We start from the raw sequence: 6000 nt of genomic DNA on the forward strand, positions 1-6000 counted from the left end.
TTGCCAAAAACCATCGCGAGCAGACGACGATTAGTGGATTATATATATATTTTTTTTTTCTAGCACTTTTCATTTATTTAAGTCTATATGTATTAGTATTTTGATTTTTTTAAATAACTGTATGCCAGAAATAAATGTAACCTTTAATGTTTGCATGCTAAGAATGGCAAAATCATCGTTGCCACATTAGTGGAGCTTCACACATACACCGATGCATTATCATAAACTGTTTCCATAAATTCTAGTTGTCATAGTAATGCTGTAATGATAAAATTGCTTTAATATTTATGTACGTATGTATACTTTCAATACATAGGCTAATTTCACCAATTTCCACGTTTTGTGTAAGTCTTATACCCAGTTTGGAGGGTAAACACATACCAATTGGCAACAGAGAGAGAGAAAGGAAGGTGAAGGAAGGAAGAAGGACAGGGGTGGCAGTGGAGGTGGGGGGAGAGGGTAGGTGGAGCTTTTTACACATGTTCGTATCCATTTCTGGATAAAGGAGTTTTTGTCTCTTGGTACAAGGACAATTGTCGTTATTCTTTATGATTAGTGATTCACAATACCCTTATAAATTATGGCACTGGGTGTAATACACTATAGCAAAATCTCATTCTGATACGAGTGTTCGTTACAGAAATATTGCCAAAAAACGTGCTTGCAATGTCTCTGAAACCCATAGTAGGTAAGCTGCTTAGTTGTCAATCAAGTTTTTTGTAATCAACTATTTTTTGCAAGCAAGCAATTGTATAAATATGACAATTTGTTGAAAATTGCATTTTTCCTAACTATACAAACCTGAGGTCCTTTAACAATAGGAAGTAGCTAGCAGCAGCTGGAACGGTCGTAAGCTTCGAACAAGGGGAGAACGGTAGTTAACTGCTTGTCCGATCGTCGCCTGGGAGGTAAACAAATCACTTTTGCTTTTGGCCCATGCAAAATACGCAGAGTGAGGTGGGTGGCATGAGGAGGGACTATATTTGGTAAAGGACCTCAAGGTTTGTATAGTTAGGAAAAATGCAATTTTCGACAATTGTCATTTGTTCCGATACGTAATACAAACCATCGGTGTTTCCTTTAACATATTAAGACTCACTTCTTGGTGGGAGGAATCTGAGTCTTTTGATGAACAGACTGGTGTTCGTCCATCCCTGGAATGCCTCCCTGGTCGTAAGAGCGGGGAGGGAGGGATCCAAGCCTGTCCGATTGATCGGGGTGTGCACCGCAGGATCAATGGTCAGACCTCTGGGCCGAGTACTAAGAGAGAGGCAAAGCGTATCTCTTCGTACCAGCATTGTAAGACTTTTTCCTGTACATGAGCAAATCTAAAGTAATGGGTTTGTCTCATGTAGGCATCCACTTTCTCCCCCTTGTTGGAAAGAAAGTGGTGGATATACAATCCAATCTCTAGTTAAAGAGATAGGATGGAGCTCGGTTGAATAGCTTACCTGCATCTGACTCCCTTCCAGCGTGGTAACGACCGTATACCCTCTGCCCACAGGTAGAGGTAGAGAAAGATGGTGCAGAGAAGCCAGTCACTCTCTCATTCGCACATTCATTCTCCCAGTCATACAAGGAATCGATGCTGTTCTGCCTGCTCGGGTGCTGGGTAAGCTTACACAACGTGTTGAGCAGCCACCACAGGTCCCAAGGAAAAAGTATCCAAGGACTTGTGGGCAATATCCCGAAGGTAGAAGGACGTGAAGGTGGTCTGGTTGGCCCAGACACCTGCCTTCAGGACCTGCGCCACGGAGAAGTTCTTACGGAACGCTAAGGAGGGTCCGATACCTCTGACTTCGTGGGCTCTCGGTCGGAGCGTACGGATGTCGTCGCTACCATCAGCCTCGTACGCTCTCCTGATCACCTCACGCAGCAGAAAGAAAGCGTGTTCTTGGAAACTTCTTTCTTGGTAACCCCAGTGCTAACGAAGAGGCGTCGACACTCAGGCCTGAGGTGTCGAGTTCTCTTCAGATAGCGCCGTAGCGCCCTCACAGGACAAAGCAGCATCTCATCCGCATCGTTATCGGTGAAGTCCAGAAGGGAGGGGATCGTGAAAGACTCGAACCTGTCGTCAGGGATCGACGGATTCTTGAGTCTTGGCTACGAAGTTCGGGACGAAATCGAGCGTTCACCAGATCCCAAGCCTCTGGTGTGTTTAACATCATAAGAAAGACCATGTAGTTCCCCTACTCTCTTCGCCGATGCCAGGGCCAGCAGAAGAGGGTCTTGAGGGTCAGATCCCTGTCCTGACGACTCTAGGAGTGGCTCGAAGGGTCTTCGAGTCAAACTCCTAAGGACGAGAGTCACATCCCACGCAGGGGCCTGAGTTCCCTGGGTGGGCAAGACCTTTCGAAGCTCCTCATTAGCAAGGAGATCTCGAACGAATTCGAGATGTCCAGTCCCCTCAGTTTTTAGGACGAGAGCCAGGGCGGCTCTATATCCTTAACTGTGGGTACTGAGAGGAGGCTTCTCTCGGCGAAGAAACACGAGGAAATCCGCTACCTGCTGAAGAGTGGCTCTGAGGGGAGGAGATAGACCCTGTCTACGACACCAACCACAGAAGACGGCCCACTTCCCCTGGTACACAGCTTGCAGAGGACTGTCGGACGTGTCCAGCCATCTCTGTTGCTGCGCTACGAGAAAAGCCTCTCGTTCGCAAGAGATGGTGGATAACAGCCAGCCGTGAAGTTGAAGGGACTGGACTGCTAGGTGGTACCGTTCTACGTGTGGCTGGGCTAGAAGGTTGTGCCAATTGGGTAGCTCTCTCGGTGCGTCCGCAAGAAGAGCCACCAGGATCATTCTGAGATTGGGAGTGACCAGCGCTCGACTGATCACTTTCCGAATCAGACAGAAGGGAGGAAAGGCATAGGCGAAGAGGTTGTCCCAGGGGTGTTGGAGAGCGTCCTCTGCAGCTGCCCATGGGTCCGGCACGGCTGAAAAGAAAACCTGAAGTTTTCTGTTGTGCCGGGTGGCGAACAGGTCTACGACCGGTCGCCCCCACAGGTTGAAGAGCCTTTCCGCCACATCTTGGTGTAGAGACCATTCGGTCCCTATCACCTGATCCCGACGGCTGAGCTTGTCCGCTACTACATTCCTCTTGCCTGGAATGTAGCGTGCCGACAGCTCTATCGAGTGAGCCGTGGCCCACTCATGCACCTGCACCGTCAACTGATGGAGCGGAAGAGACACTAGCCCCCCCTGCTTGTTGACATATGCCACTACTGTGGTGTTGTCGCACATCAACACCACTGAGTGTCCCACCAAGCGGTCCTGAAAACTCTCGGAGAGCGTTGAACGCCGCCTTGAGTTCCAGGACATTGATGTGAAGGTGCTTTTCGTGATGGTCCCACACACCTGCAGTCAGCAACTCCTCCAGGTGTGAGCCCCATCCCTCGGTCGATGCGTCTGAGAACATAAGCATCTCCGGGGGGGGGGTGCGTATGGGCACTCCTCTTTTAAGAGGTTCATGTCGTCGAGCCACCAGGCTAGGTCCTGCCTCACCTTGTCCGTGAGAGCTACGGGAAAGTAAGGAGGATCCTTGCCTGAGGACCAAACTCTCCCTTAGCCTCCACTGGAAGAGACCGCAGGTGAAGACGCCCGTGAGGGACTAACTTCTCGAGTGACGACAGATGGCCGATCCACGACTTGCCATTGCTGTGCTGCCTGTTCCTGCCAAGACAGGAACCGGCCGGCTGCCTCCCTGAATTTGCTGATACGCAAGTCTGCGGGAAAGACCTGCCCTGCTACCGTGTCTATCAGCATACCCAGGTACTTCATCTTCTGCTAGGGTTCGAGATCGGACTTCTCGTAGTTTATCACGATCCCCAGATCGCGACAAAACTTGAGGAGTCGATCTCTGTCCTGTAGCAACTGCGAGCGGGAGCTCGCCAGGACTAGCCAATCGTCGAGATACCTCAGAAGACGTATCCCGTGCGAATGGGCCCAAGCTGACACCAGAGTGAACACTCGCGTGAACACCTGTGGGGCGGTTGAGAGACCGAAACAAAGTGCCCTGAATTGGTACACCGTCCCGTCGAAGATGAAGCGGAGGTACTTTCTGGAGGACTGATGGATGGGTATTTGAAAATACGCGTCCTTCAAGTCCACTGAAAGCATGAAATCGTTCCCCCTGATCGAGTCGAGCACCGAGCGTGCCGACTCCATCGTGAACCGCGTCGTGCGAACGAAGCGATTCAGGGGAGAGAGGTCTATCACCGGACGCCAGCCCCCCGATGCCTTCTCCACTAGGAAGAGGCGGCTGTAAAAGCCCGGTGACTGGTCCTCCACGATTTCTACAGCTCGTTTCGCCAGCATGGTCTTGATCTCCTGTCGAAGAGCGTTGTCCTTTGCTGATCCCCGGAACATAGGGTCTGTTAGATGGACCGGTTTGGAGATGAGGGGGGGCCGGAAGAACTCAAAGGGTTAGTAGGATATCCCTCCCGCCGAAGGACGTCTTACTATCCGTTTCTCGGCGTCCGTAGCGCTGCCAAAGTCGCCCATGGCCTCCAGGCCAGGCCCACCCCCCCACTTCCGGTCAGCAGGTGAGGGGGTGGGAACGCCGTCCCTAGCGTTTCCCTCCTCGTTTCGACTTCTTCCCTTCCCACCACCTCCTCGGGGAAAGGAGGGTTGGGAGGAGGGCTGATTACGGCCTCCTCTAGCAGAAGTCGAAACAGCAGGAGTCTTCGCACGGGGCTTGGACGGTGCAACCGTCTTCGCCGCCGTGGAAGCGCTAGCCAAGCTCTTTGGCTTGGCCGCAGTCGCTCGAGATTGCCCAGTAACCTTCGAGACTGCCTGGGTGAACTAAGCGGATCACTGTCATCAGTGCGCCGCCTTTCCACCGCAGCGTCCACCATCTCTCCGGGAAAGAGAGCTGGGGAACTCCTAATGGGTCCATTGCGAAGCCCCGAGTGCGCCTCACGCCCGGCCCCCTTGGTCACTCGGGTAAGGACTGCGTCCCTACGTCGAAGAACCAAGTTGGCCCACAGGTTAGCAGTCTGATGGGCGAGGTAAGAGATCGCTCTTCCTCCAGACTGGCACAGTCTCCTGAAAGAAGCGTCGTCTTCGAGAGCAGAACTCCCGGGACCCGGAGCCGGCCGCTACTTTGGATATTGTGAGGGACCACAAATCCAACCAAGAGACTGCCTGGAACGCTGCCATAGCGGTAGATTCCAGGGCAAGTGCCTCCTGCTGCGAGAACCAGAGGTTCTCCGACAGGAGCTGCTGCAGGGACACACCTGGAGTCAGCCTCGCTAACTCCGGGTTAAACTGTTTAGGCAGTATCCGGGTCTTCCGAATGGCACGTAGAATCGCCTCTGACGCTGTAGAGGGGAGGAAGCAGCTTAGAAGACCGTCCGGATTTCAGCGAATCCTCGTCCTGAGACGAGATTCTCAACTTGATCCAGGACTGAGTCTGCAAGCTCTGATCGCGGTAAACCCCACCATCATTTTGGGTTCCCTCTTGGGACCCCAAAATGATTCGAGCCGGGACGTGGGCTCTGCCGGTGGTAGCGGCGATCCTTCCGCAAGGTCACTATGCTGACGAATCAGCTTAATGACCTCTGCAAAGTTCCTCTGTATCTTCGGGAGTTACTGCGTCTTGTGGAGTAGGACCGTCCAGTCCCTCCAGCAAGAACAGGTCCCGCGATACTCCTCCTTCAGAAGGAGGAACAGCGGCAGACCCCTGACGGTCGCCTCCAACTACTTGCGCGTATGTTCTGGTTGGTCCTAAAACCGTGCCTGCCATACGCGTCATAGCGGGGTCACGAGCGGCGCACCTCTCGTGATCACTCCTCGGTACCTCGCTCCTCCCGGTATAGCCCGAGGAGGTTGAAGGTACGGGAGAGGCAGACCTGACGCTCCCCCCTCGCTCGCTGGCAGGACCAGCGTGCGTGGAGGGCTGCTGCTGATCGTCAACCCGCGGTGGCGATCGAGCAGCAGGCCTAGCCTTGCCGCTCGCCTGGGGCGAGAGGCTCGGCTGAGAACGTCGAGGCTGATCTC

This window comes from Macrobrachium nipponense, chromosome 16, assembly GCF_015104395.2.
Source record: "Macrobrachium nipponense isolate FS-2020 chromosome 16, ASM1510439v2, whole genome shotgun sequence".
Lineage (NCBI taxonomy): Eukaryota > Metazoa > Arthropoda > Malacostraca > Decapoda > Palaemonidae > Macrobrachium > Macrobrachium nipponense.